The following is a 14,036-nucleotide window of genomic DNA, read 5'->3' as shown; positions in this document are numbered from 1 at the left end:
ATGAGTGAACGAATGAATGGGACCAACCAGCTCTCGTTGTCGGAGACGAGAGTCGCGGGACAGGAACCCGGTAACCTTCTCCGGGTAACCCTGTCCCGGTTGGAGATATGAATGAGAATTAAATTCACCTCTTCTCCTTTCTTCCTCTTCTTCTATTCTATTTCTTTTAACCCCAAATACCCTTATCCACTTTTCACATTCTGGGTGTCAGGCTGACACCAAGGACCACCGCCCCGAGGTTCCCCGCGGGAGCCATGCCTGCGTCAGTCACTTGTGACCTGGCGCCGTCATGGTTGCAAAGTGTCCTTCGGCCATCTGAACCGGCCGACAGTATGGATTTTTCCAACCCCCCCTTTGGCAGTGGGTAATGGCCTAAGTGTTTGTTATTATGTAAGTAGAGTAGATTAATAGGCCATGCGAGGTTTCCGAAAACCATAACCTGGCAAGGTTGTTTTCATAATACCGCATTGAGTGTCCCTAACGAAAAATTTCGAAGGGAAAGCATCGAAAAGAGCCACGGATGGGACTTGGAAAATTTTTTCAACAATCGAGATGGTCTCATAGATAATATCTCAAATACGAAAAACGAGTATACCTGTTCGTTCCTGAATAACCAAGACAACATATTGACAGAGAGAAAGTTGATACGATTATTGTTGATACGTCAAGATGGTTGTCCACATTCTCAATCCCCCTCGAAAACCGGCCAGCGGGTAATTGGCGAGTCAAAATGTCGGTCATTTGGCGTTCCTGACATCAAATTACGCTTATAAACACAGTTTTCATGTTGATTGACGAGTATCCGACTGTCCCTAACGAAAAATTTCGAAGCGCAAGAATTGAAAAATCCTACGTCATGGGACATGGAAAATTTTTCAACAATCGAAATGGTCACATAGATAATATCTCAAATACGAAAAACGAGTATACCCATTCGTTCCTGAATAACCAAGACAACATATTGACAGAGAAAAAGTTGATACGATCATTGTTGGTACGTCAAAATGGTGGTCCACATTCTCAATTCCCCTCGAAAACCGGCCAGCGGGTAATTGGCGAGTCAAAATGTCGGTCATTTTGCGTTCCTGACATCAAATTACGCTTATAAACACAGCTTTCATGTTGATTGACGAGTATCCGACTGTCCCTAACGAAATCCCGCAGGGGGTGTAATGGCGGGTAAAACCGCCCTTACACACGGGGTGTGACGACCCCGCGGTCCCTGAGTCGAACTTGGTGTAAGGATTGGGATCCCCCTTTTGGGGGGTCTCAATAATTATACCAAGGGGGGGTTGCGGGTGCAGGGTGAACCCCTGTGCCCAGGGGGGGTTTCGGAGGAGGGGGGAGTCGCGAATTGGGACGCGAGGGAGGGCGAAATCGGCCGGTGGAGGGGTGGTTCCACGTGGTGGAGGAGCGGGTCCACGTGGTGGAGGGCGAGATCGGCGGGTGGAGGGCCGCGAGCCCTACCTATTGGGGGGTTTGGAGGGGGAGGGTCGCGGTGGGGTGGGCCGGACTTCGGGAGACGCGAGGGAGGGCGAAATTGGCCGGTGGAGGGGTGGTTCCACGTGGTGGAGGGCGGAATCGGTTGGTGGACGGGCAATTCCACGCGTGGGTGGGGGTTCGGGGGGACTGGCTGCTTTGCAGTGCGAAGGGCATGGACGCTGCGGTTCTCGCAAGTAGTTCCAGCCACGCGTTAGTAGTCGGAACCTCCCGCAACGGTGGAGGCAAGGCGAAAACGCGACGCCACACGTGGGGGCTGGGTCAGGGGGAGTGGGTGGGTATCCCTCGGAAAAGGGACGGTTCGCGGGGTGGTGCGGGGGAGGGGGGACTGGCTGCTTCGCAGTGCGAAGGGCATGGACATTGCGGTTCTCGCAACTTGTTCCAGCCACGTGTTAGTAGTCGGATCCTCCCGCAACGGTGGAGGCCGGCGAAAACGCGACGCCACACGTGGGGTTGGGTCTCAGGGGGTGGGGGCGGGTATCCCTCGGGAAAGGGACGGTTCGCGGGGTGGGTCGTCGGGTGGGATGGGTGGGTTCCCCCTTTCTGTGGGTCTGCTCCCTCTCTGCTCCTCTTTCGAGGGGTGTCGAGGGGGAGCACTCCTTCAGCGCCTCCACCGGGCCCTGATCCGAGCTCCCCAGCTCGGCGGGAACCGGAGGGCCCCCTCCCAGGGACGACGCCCAGCGTCCCGAGCTACCCAGCTCGGTGCCGCGGGGAATCGTCCCATCTAATCCTAATCTTCTTATTCATTCTTTTTCTTTTACTTTTCAGCTTGTCAGCTCTTGCCTTTTGGCACGGCCGGCGACCGTATCGTCTACTTCAACCATGGCAGGGCATTTTTGCAAATCTTGTCCGGAGGCTAAACTGCCCCCAATCGGATCTCCGGGGGGGGCACAAAAATGCGTCCGTCGTGCGGCGAAGTCTGCGCATCGCTTCCCAGCATGCCAGAACATCATCTCCAGCGACTACATCGAGGGACCCAAGGATGGTGGTGCCCTCAAGGGTTCGTAGTCGCCCGCCGTGCGCCGGGGTACTGCCCTCCCGACGAGGGAAAGGTTCCAGCCTTCGTGCTGTCCACGAGGACGTCGCAGACAACGCGGGACTGACTGCGCAGCCGAGTCAGCCAACGCCGGGATCTTCAAGAACTTCAACCGGTGAGTCCACTCAATTATTAGGTAGGGTTCGCGAGTGCCAAGTTAATTTAAGTAGGATCGATAGTCATCGCGTCGCGACCGGAGGCTCACCGGTACCCCCCGTTCCAATAGGTCATCCTCCCCGGACCCCTGCGATCGAGGGACCGGGCGCGCAACGCGACGTTAGAATACTGCAATTGAACATGTCCCGCTCAATTGCAGTAACCGGGGAGGTCTTCCAGTTAATTCGCAAAGAGCGTCTGGACATATTGTTGCTCCAAGAGCCGTATGCCATTCGTGAGGCGAACACCTGGGCCATCCGCGGCCTAGGAGTCGGAATGCGTATTGCCGCGAGCTCAACGGAGCGACCGTGGGCGGCCGTCGTTGCGTGCAACTCCATCGTGGAGATTGCTTACGTGTCCCAATTAAGTAATGCACATTGCGTTTGTGCTGAAGCCCGCGTCCCCGGTGGATCCTTCTTCGTCGTCTCCAGTTATTTTCAATACTCGGACGACATAGAAATCCACCTGAGGCAGCTTGAAAAGGTTTTTAGCTGTCTCAGGGGTCGCCGCGTTCTGGTGGCGGCCGATTCCAACGCCCAACACTCCCTTTGGAGCCCCAGGACCACTGACCGTGGTGTCCTCCTGGGCGAGCTCATCGAGTCTTTCGGTCTCCGCATCGCGAATGATGCTAGGCAGGGCCCAACCTTCAGGAGTGCCGCGGGTACGTCGTTCATCGACGTCACACTGGCCACCCCTGGCATGTATAAATTCATACGTGCATGGAGGTTGGAGGACGAGTGGTCCACCGGTGACCACACGTCGGTTTTCTTTCGCTTAGCGATCCGGAGTTCTTCACAGCGCGTCAATAACTCGGGAGTCGGCGAGGGCTCTACCATGCGGTTCAACGTTCGTCGGGCCGACTGGGAAAAGTTCGAGGCGACCCTCGATGAGGAGGCCCGTGAGAAACTCGTGGACCATCCGCTGGATTCTACAGCGGATGTTGAGAGAATGGCAGAAGTACTGGGTGACGTACTCACCAAAGCCTGCCAAGATTCGATGCCGCGCCGCAGACATTACCGTCGCGCGAATCCGTGGTGGACCGAGGAGCTGACCAGCAAACGCAAACTGGTCAGTCGTCTCCGAAACGGCTACCGAAGGGAGACTAACCCTGACGCGCGAAAAATTAAACAGAATAGGTATCGTGTAGTCCTGCGGTCGTACACCAGGCTACTTAGGACATGTAAAGAAAATAGCTGGCGCGGTTACATAACAACGGAACGCAACGCGAATCCCTGGGGCTTCCATTACAAATATGCCGCTGATAAATTGCGTGTAGGCACGGTACTCAGCACCCTTAGAACCGCGAATGGCACGACACTTACAATGCGTGAGACTGCTGAGGTACTGTTGGACACACACGTACCTGACGATGACCCCAACGAAGACACACCCGAACAGACTGACATCCGTGAACGCGCGAGGAACTTAACGGTCCAGACAGAGGACGCACGAGACTTGACGGACGACCAACTTAAGGGTCTCGTCAAGACCCTTAAGAATGACAAAGCCCCAGGATGCGATTTAGTTGAGGTTAGAGTCCTAAAAGTCGCGGTCATGAGGATGCCTCACATCTTCACGCGACTCTTCAACGCCTGCCTTAAGCACGGCGTTTTCCCCACCGTTTGGAAAGTCGGCACACTTCGTGCTCTCCTCAAAGGAGTTCACAGGGATGTGTCCGACCCCAAATCGTACCGTCCCATTTGCCTCTTGTCGGTTGTCGGGAAATTTTTCGAAAAGGTCCTTCACGGGATCCTTACGGCGAAAGTCCTTACCGAGGACAAAATATCAGGACGTCAATATGGCTTTCTGCCTGGACGATCCACGGAAGACGCGATAGTAGAGTTGCGTGAATTAGTCGAGCGCGGTAACGACAAGAGGTACGTCATTGGACTCCTATTCGATATCTCAGGAGCCTTCGACAACGTGTGGTGGCCCCTAGTCCTCCAGTCTTTGGCGGATCGAGACTGCCCGAAGAATGTCTTTGAAGTGCTCCGGAGCTACTTCGACAATCGGACTGTCAAGATCGCCTGGAGTGACCAAGAGGTTTCCAAGCCGGCCACCCGGGGCTGTCCGCAAGGATCAGTCCTCGGCCCCGCTTGCTGGAATCTCATGTTCGATGCCCTCCTCAAGAGCATCGAGCAGAATTTTGGCGAAATCGAAGTCGCCTACGCGGACGACCTTATCGCGGTCGTATCGGCCGACTCGCGTAAGGAAATAGAGAGGATAGGCCGAGCCGTCGCCGAGCACATCGCGTCGTGGTGCGCATCAGCGAAGCTCGAACTGTCGAGGAGCAAGACAGAGGCAATTGTCCTGTCATGCAACTCGCAGAAGAGAGCGCCGCTGGTGCGGTACAGGTGGGATCGGGCGCGAAGGACACGCCGACGCGTGAAACCGGTGCTGGATATCCGCCCACCCGAGATTAGGCTCGACGGGGAGAAAATTAAATTCAAGGAGAGCGTGAGGTACCTCGGGGTACATTTTAATAGAAACATGCGGGTCCGGACCCATACAAAATATATACAGGAAAAGGCTAGAGTCCTTTTCACTCGGCTATCGGCCCTAATGCACAAGCATTGGGGGCTCCGATACCGATCGGTTAAAGTCGTTTTTCAGGGCGTTTTTCAGGCTGTCGCGTCGTATGCAGCCCACGGGTGGGTGGACCGTTGCACACCGTACGACTGGAAGAAACTCCGTACCGCGCAGAGGAGCGCGCTGCTGACGGTGACTGGCGCGTATAGGACGGCTTCACACGAAGCACTCTGCGCAGCGGCGGGGGTGCTTCCTGTGGACCTATTATTGAGGGAAAGAGCAGCGCGCTACCAAGCCAAGAAAGGCATTGCGGTCAGAATAGGCGATGTAGAAATAGACCCCGCGAATCCGCGCGTTAATAACAACGGCCGCCCGATCGAGGCCGTCGAGGATATAAAGGCAGAGATCCGGAATCTCTGGAGGGATAGGTTTGAGGGGGCTTCAACCGGGAGGAACACCTTTGCGTTCTTCCCCGATACTGCGGCGCGCCTGGAAGCTAAGTGGGTCGAGTGCGACCACTGGGTCTCGCAGGTCCTGACAGGGCATGGGCAATTCCGGTCCTATCTTCACGACCGGGGCCTTGCCCAGTCACGCAACTGCGAGTGCGACCAGGCTGAAGACACAGTCCAGCATTTTATTATGGACTGTCCGATATATGCACCACAGCGGGGGTGCATCGCGGGAATAATCGGGAATCGCCCATGGCCCCAGGCGGCACAAGCGCTAGTGTCGTCCAGGGAGTCATTCGCCGTGTTCGCGGATTTTTGCAGGGAATGTATGTGGCTGAAATGCGTGGAAGCGTACGCGGAAATAAGAAGTCGCGGCGACGATGAGTGAACGAATGAATGGGACCAACCAGCTCTCGTTGTCGGAGACGAGAGTCGTGGGACAGGAACCCGGTAACCTTCTCCGGGTAACCCTGTCCCGGTTGGAGATATGAATGAGAAGTAAATTCACCTCTTCTCCTTTCTTCCTCTTCTTCTATTCTATTTCTTTTAACCCCAAATACCCTTATCCACTTTTCACATTCTGGGTGTCAGGCTGACACCAAGGACCACCGCCCCGAGGTTCCCCGCGGGAGCCATGCCTGCGTCAGTCACTTGTGACCTGGCGCCGTCATGGTTGCAAAGTGTCCTTCGGCCATCTGAACCGGCCGACAGTATGGATTTTTCCAACCCCCCCTTTGGCAGTGGGTAATGGCCTAAGTGTTTGTTATTATGTAAGTAGAGTAGATTAATAGGCCATGCGAGGTTTCCGAAAACCATAACCTGGCAAGGTTGTTTTCATAATACCGCATTGAGTGTCCCTAACGAAAAATTTCGAAGGGAAAGCATCGAAAAGAACCACGGATGGGACTTGGAAAATTTTTTCAACAATCGAGATGGTCTCATAGATAATATCTCAAATACGAAAAACGAGTATACCTGTTCGTTCCTGAATAACCAAGACAACATATTGACAGAGAGAAAGTTGATACGATTATTGTTGATACGTCAAGATGGTTGTCCACATTCTCAATCCCCCTCGAAAACCGGCCAGCGGGTAATTGGCGAGTCAAAATGTCGGTCATTTTGCGTTCCTGACATCAAATTAGGCTTATTAACACAGCTTTCATGTTGAGTGACGAGTATCCGACTGTCCCTAACAAAAAATTTCGAAGCGAAATAATCGAGATATCCTACGTCATAGGACATGGAAAATTTTTTCAACAATCAAGATGGTCTCATAGATAATATCTCAAATACGAAAAACGAGTATTCCTGTTCGTTCCTGAATAACCAAGACAACATATTGACAGAGAGAAAGTTGATACGATTATTGTTGATACGTCAAGATGGTTGTCCACATTCTCAATCCCCCTCGAAAACCGGCCAGCGGGTAATTGGCGAGTCAAAATGTCGGTCATTTTGCGTTCCTGACATCAAATTACGCTTATTAACACAGCTTTCATGTTGAGTGACGAGTATCCGACTGTCCCTAACGAAAAATTTTGAAGCGAAATAATCGAGATATCCTACGTCATAGGACATGGAAAATTTTTTCAACAATCGAGATGGTCACATAGATAATATCTCAAATACGAAAAACGAGTATACCTATTCGTTCCTGAATAACCAAGACAACATATTGACAGAGAAAAAGTTGATGCGATTATTGTTGGTACGTCAAGATGGTTGTCCACATTCTCAATCCCCCTCGAAAACCGGCCAGCGGGTAATTGGCGAGTCAAAATGTCGGTCATTTTGCGTTCCTGACATCAAATTACGCTTATAAACACAGTTTTCATGTTGATTGACGAGTATCCGACTGTCCCTAACGAAAAATTTCGAAGCGCAAGAATTGAAAAATCCTACGTCATGGGAAATGGAAAATTTTTCAACAATCGAAATGGTCACATAGATAATATCTCAAATACGAACAACGAGTATACCTATTCGTTCCTGAATAACCAAGACAACATATTGACAGAGAAAAAGTTGATACGATCATTGTTGGTACGTCAAAATGGTTGTCCACATTCTCAATCCCCCTCGAAACCGGCCAGCGGGTAATTGGCGAGTCAAAATGTCGGTCATTTTGCGTTCCTGACATCAAATTACGCTTATTAACACAGCTTTCATGTTGATTGACGAGTATCCGACTGTCCCTAACGAAAAATTTCGAAGCGCAAGAATTGAAAAATCCTACGTCATGTGACATGGAAAATTTTTCAACAATCGAAATGGTCACATAGATAATATCTCAAATACGAAAAACGAGTATACCCATTCGTTCCTGAATAACCAAGACAACATATTCACAGAGAAAAAGTTGATACGATCATTGTTGGTACGTCAAAATGGTGGTCCACATTCTCAATTCCCCTCGAAAACCGGCCAGCGGGTAATTGGCGAGTCAAAATGTCGGTCATTTTGCGTTCCTGACATCAAATTACGCTTATAAACACAGCTTTCATGTTGATTGACGAGTATCCGACTGTCCCTAACGAAAAATTTCGAAGGGAAAGCATCGAAAAGAACCACGGATGGGACTTGGAAAATTTTTTCAACAATCGAGATGGTCTCATAGATAATATCTCAAATACGAAAAACGAGTATACCTGTTCGTTCCTGAATAACCAAGACAACATATTGACAGAGAGAAAGTTGATACGATTATTGTTGATACGTCAAGATGGTTGTCCACATTCTCAATCCCCCTCGAAAACCGGCCAGCGGGTAATTGGCGAGTCAAAATGTCGGTCATTTTGCGTTCCTGACATCAAATTACGCTTATAAACACAGCTTTCATGTTGATTGACGAGTATCCGACTGTCCCTAACGAAAAATTTCGAAGGGAAAGCATCGAAAAGAACCACGGATGGGACTTGGAAAATTTTTTCAACAATCAAGATGGTCTCATAGATAATATCTCAAATACGAAAAACGAGTATTCCTGTTCGTTCCTGAATAACCAAGACAACATATTGACAGAGAGAAAGTTGATACGATTATTGTTGATACGTCAAGATGGTTGTCCACATTCTCAATCCCCCTCGAAAACCGGCCAGCGGGTAATTGGCGAGTCAAAATGTCGGTCATTTTGCGTTCCTGACATCAAATTACGCTTATTAACACAGCTTTCATGTTGAGTGACGAGTATCCGACTGTCCCTAACGAAAAATTTTGAAGCGAAAGAATTGAAAAATCCTACGTCATGGGACATGGAAAATTTTTCAACAATCGAAATGGTCACATAGATAATATCTCAAATACGAACAACGAGTATACCTATTTGTTCCTGAATAACCAAGACAACATATTGACAGAGAAAAAGTTGATACGATCATTGTTGGTACGTCAAAATGGTTGTCCACATTCTCAATCCCCCTCGAAACCGGCCAGCGGGTAATTGGCGAGTCAAAATGTCGGTCATTTTGCGTTCCTGACATCAAATTACGCTTATTAACACAGCTTTCATGTTGATTGACGAGTATCCGACTGTCCCTAACGAAAAATTTCGAAGCGCAAGAATTGAAAAATCCTACGTCATGTGACATGGAAAATTTTTCAACAATCGAAATGGTCACATAGATAATATCTCAAATACGAAAAACGAGTATACCCATTCGTTCCTGAATAACCAAGACAACATATTCACAGAGAAAAAGTTGATACGATCATTGTTGGTACGTCAAAATGGTGGTCCACATTCTCAATTCCCCTCGAAAACCGGCCAGCGGGTAATTGGCGAGTCAAAATGTCGGTCATTTTGCGTTCCTGACATCAAATTACGCTTATAAACACAGCTTTCATGTTGATTGACGAGTATCCGACTGTCCCTAACGAAAAATTTCGAAGGGAAAGCATCGAAAAGAACCACGGATGGGACTTGGAAAATTTTTTCAACAATCGAGATGGTCTCATAGATAATATCTCAAATACGAAAAACGAGTATACCTGTTCGTTCCTGAATAACCAAGACAACATATTGACAGAGAGAAAGTTGATACGATTATTGTTGATACGTGAAGATGGTTGTCCACATTCTCAATCCCCCTCGAAAACCGGCCAGCGGGTAATTGGCGAGTCAAAATGTCGGTCATTTTGTGTTCCTGACATCAAATTACGCTTATTAACACAGCTTTCATGTTGAGTGACGAGTATCCGACTGTCCCTAACAAAAAATTTCGAAGCGAAATAATCGAGATATCCTACGTCATAGGACATGGAAAATTTTTTCAACAATCAAGATGGTCTCATAGATAATATCTCAAATACGAAAAACGAGTATTCCTGTTCGTTCCTGAATAACCAAGACAACATATTGACAGAGAGAAAGTTGATACGATTATTGTTGATACGTCAAGATGGTTGTCCACATTCTCAATCCCCCTCGAAAACCGGCCAGCGGGTAATTGGCGAGTCAAAATGTCGGTCATTTTGCGTTCCTGACATCAAATTACGCTTATTAACACAGCTTTCATGTTGAGTGACGAGTATCCGACTGTCCCTAACGAAAAATTTTGAAGCGAAAGAATTGAAAAATCCTACGTCATGGGACATGGAAAATTTTTCAACAATCGAAATGGTCACATAGATAATATCTCAAATACGAACAACGAGTATACCTATTCGTTCCTGAATAACCAAGACAACATATTGACAGAGAAAAAGTTGATACGATCATTGTTGGTACGTCAAAATGGTTGTCCACATTCTCAATCCCCCTCGAAACCGGCCAGCGGGTAATTGGCGAGTCAAAATGTCGGTCATTTTGCGTTCCTGACATCAAATTACGCTTATTAACACAGCTTTCATGTTGATTGACGAGTATCCGACTGTCCCTAACGAAAAATTTCGAAGCGCAAGAATTGAAAAATCCTACGTCATGTGACATGGAAAATTTTTCAACAATCGAAATGGTCACATAGATAATATCTCAAATACGAAAAACGAGTATACCCATTCGTTCCTGAATAACCAAGACAACATATTCACAGAGAAAAAGTTGATACGATCATTGTTGGTACGTCAAAATGGTGGTCCACATTCTCAATTCCCCTCGAAAACCGGCCAGCGGGTAATTGGCGAGTCAAAATGTCGGTCATTTTGCGTTCCTGACATCAAATTACGCTTATAAACACAGCTTTCATGTTGATTGACGAGTATCCGACTGTCCCTAACGAAAAATTTCGAAGGGAAAGCATCGAAAAGAACCACGGATGGGACTTGGAAAATTTTTTCAACAATCGAGATGGTCTCATAGATAATATCTCAAATACGAAAAAAGAGTATACCTGTTCGTTCCTGAATAACCAAGACAACATATTGACAGAGAGAAAGTTGATACGATTATTGTTGATACGTCAAGATGGTTGTCCACATTCTCAATCCCCCTCGAAAACCGGCCAGCGGGTAATTGGCGAGTCAAAATGTCGGTCATTTTGCGTTCCTGACATCAAATTACGCTTATTAACACAGCTTTCATGTTGAGTGACGAGTATCCGACTGTCCCTAACGAAAAATTTTGAAGCGAAAGAATTGAAAAATCCTACGTCATGGGACATGGAAAATTTTTCAACAATCGAAATGGTCACATAGATAATATCTCAAATACGAAAAACGAGTATACCTATTCGTTCCTGAATAACCAAGACAACATGTTGACAGAGAAAAAGATGATGCGATTATTGTTGGTACGTCAAAATGGTGGTCCACATTCTCAATTCCCCTCGAAAACCGGCCAGCGGGTAATTGGCGAGTCAAAATGTCGGTCATTTTGCGTTCCTGACATCAAATTACGCTTATAAACACAGTTTTCATGTTGATTGACGAGTATCCGACTGTCCCTAACGAAAAATTTCGAAGCGCAAGAATTGAAAAATCCTACGTCATGGGAAATGGAAAATTTTTCAACAATCGAAATGGTCACATAGATAATATCTCAAATACGAACAACGAGTATACCTATTCGTTCCTGAATAACCAAGACAACATATTGACAGAGAAAAAGTTGATACGATCATTGTTGGTACGTCAAAATGGTTGTCCACATTCTCAATCCCCCTCGAAACCGGCCAGCGGGTAATTGGCGAGTCAAAATGTCGGTCATTTTGCGTTCCTGACATCAAATTACGCTTATTAACACAGCTTTCATGTTGATTGACGAGTATCCGACTGTCCCTAACGAAAAATTTCGAAGCGCAAGAATTGAAAAATCCTACGTCATGTGACATGGAAAATTTTTCAACAATCGAAATGGTCACATAGATAATATCTCAAATACGAAAAACGAGTATACCTATTCGTTCCTGAATAACCAAGACAACATATTGACAGAGAAAAAGTTGATGCGATTATTGTTGGTACGTCAAAATGGTTGTCCACATTCTCAATCCCCCTCGAAAACCGGCCAGCGGGTAATTGGCGAGTCAAAATGTCGGTCATTTGGCGTTCCTGACATCAAATTACGCTTATAAACACAGTTTTCATGTTGATTGACGAGTATCCGACTGTCCCTAACGAAAAATTTCGAAGCGCAAGAATTGAAAAATCCTACGTCATGGGACATGGAAAATTTTTCAACAATCGAAATGGTCACATAGATAATATCTCAAATACGAAAAACGAGTATACCCATTCGTTCCTGAATAACCAAGACAACATATTGACAGAGAAAAAGTTGATACGATCATTGTTGGTACGTCAAAATGGTGGTCCACATTCTCGATTCCCCTCGAAAACCGGCCAGCGGGTAATTGGCGAGTCAAAATGTCGGTCATTTGGCGTTCCTGACATCAAATTACGCTTATAAACACAGTTTTCATGTTGATTGACGAGTATCCGACTGTCCCTAACGAAAAATTTCGAAGCGCAAGAATTGAAAAATCCTACGTCATGGGACATGGAAAATTTTTCAACAATCGAAATGGTCACATAGATAATATCTCAAATACGAAAAACGAGTATACCTATTCGTTCCTGAATAACCAAGACAACATATTGACAGAGAAAAAGTTGATGCGATTATTGTTGGTACGTCAAAATGGTTGTCCACATTCTCAATCCCCCTCGAAAACGGGCCAGCGGGTAATTGGCGAGTCAAAATGTCGGTCATTTGGCGTTCCTGACATCAAATTACGCTTATAAACACAGTTTTCATGTTGATTGACGAGTATCCGACTGTCCCTAACGAAAAATTTCGAAGCGCAAGAATTGAAAAATCCTACGTCATGTGACATGGAAAATTTTTCAACAATCGAAATGGTCACATAGATAATATCTCAAATACGAAAAACGAGTATACCCATTCGTTCCTGAATAACCAAGACAACATATTGACAGAGAAAAAGTTGATACGATCATTGTTGGTACGTCAAAATGGTGGTCCACATTCTCAATTCCCCTCGAAAAACGGCCAGCGGGTAATTGGCGAGTCAAAATGTCGGTCATTTTGCGTTCCTGACATCAAATTACGCTTATAAACACAGCTTTCATGTTGATTGACGAGTATCCGACTGTCCCTAACGAAAAATTTCGAAGGGAAAGCATCGAAAAGAACCACGGATGGGACTTGGAAAATTTTTTCAACAATCGAGATGGTCTCATAGATAATATCTCAAATACGAAAAACGAGTATACCTATTCGTTCCTGAATAACCAAGACAACATATTGACAGAGAAAAAGTTGATACGATCATTGTTGGTACGTCAAAATGGTGGTCCACATTCTCAATTCCCCTCGAAAACCGGCCAGCGGGTAATTGGCGAGTCAAAATGTCGGTCATTTTGCGTTCCTGACATCAAATTACGCTTATAAACACAGTTTTCATGTTGATTGACGAGTATCCGACTGTCCCTAACGAAAAATTTCGAAGCGCAAGAATTGAAAAATCCTACGTCATGGGACATGGAAAATTTTTCAACAATCGAGATGGTCACATAGATAATATCTCAAATACGAAAAACGAGTATACCTATTCGTTCCTGAATAACCAAGACAACATATTGACAGAGAAAAAGTTGATGCGATTATTGTTGGTACGTCAAAATGGTGGTCCACATTCTCAATTCCCCTCGAAAACCGGCCAGCGGGTAATTGGCGAGTCAAAATGTCGGTCATTTTGCGTTCCTGACATCAAATTACGCTTATAAACACAGCTTTCATGTTGAGTGACGAGTATCCGACTGTCCCTAACGAAAAATTTCGAAGGGAAAGAATCGAAAAGAACCACGGATGGGACTTGGAAAATTTTTTCAACAATCGAGATGGTCTCATAGATAATATCTCAAATACGAAAAACGAGTATACCTGTTCGTTCCTGAATAACCAA

The sequence above is a fragment of the Diachasmimorpha longicaudata genome, unplaced genomic scaffold, assembly GCF_034640455.1.
Source record: "Diachasmimorpha longicaudata isolate KC_UGA_2023 unplaced genomic scaffold, iyDiaLong2 ctg00000070.1, whole genome shotgun sequence".
Classification (NCBI taxonomy): domain Eukaryota; kingdom Metazoa; phylum Arthropoda; class Insecta; order Hymenoptera; family Braconidae; genus Diachasmimorpha; species Diachasmimorpha longicaudata.
The sequence above is the reverse complement of the archived record's forward strand: the minus strand, read 5'-3'. Positions refer to the sequence as shown.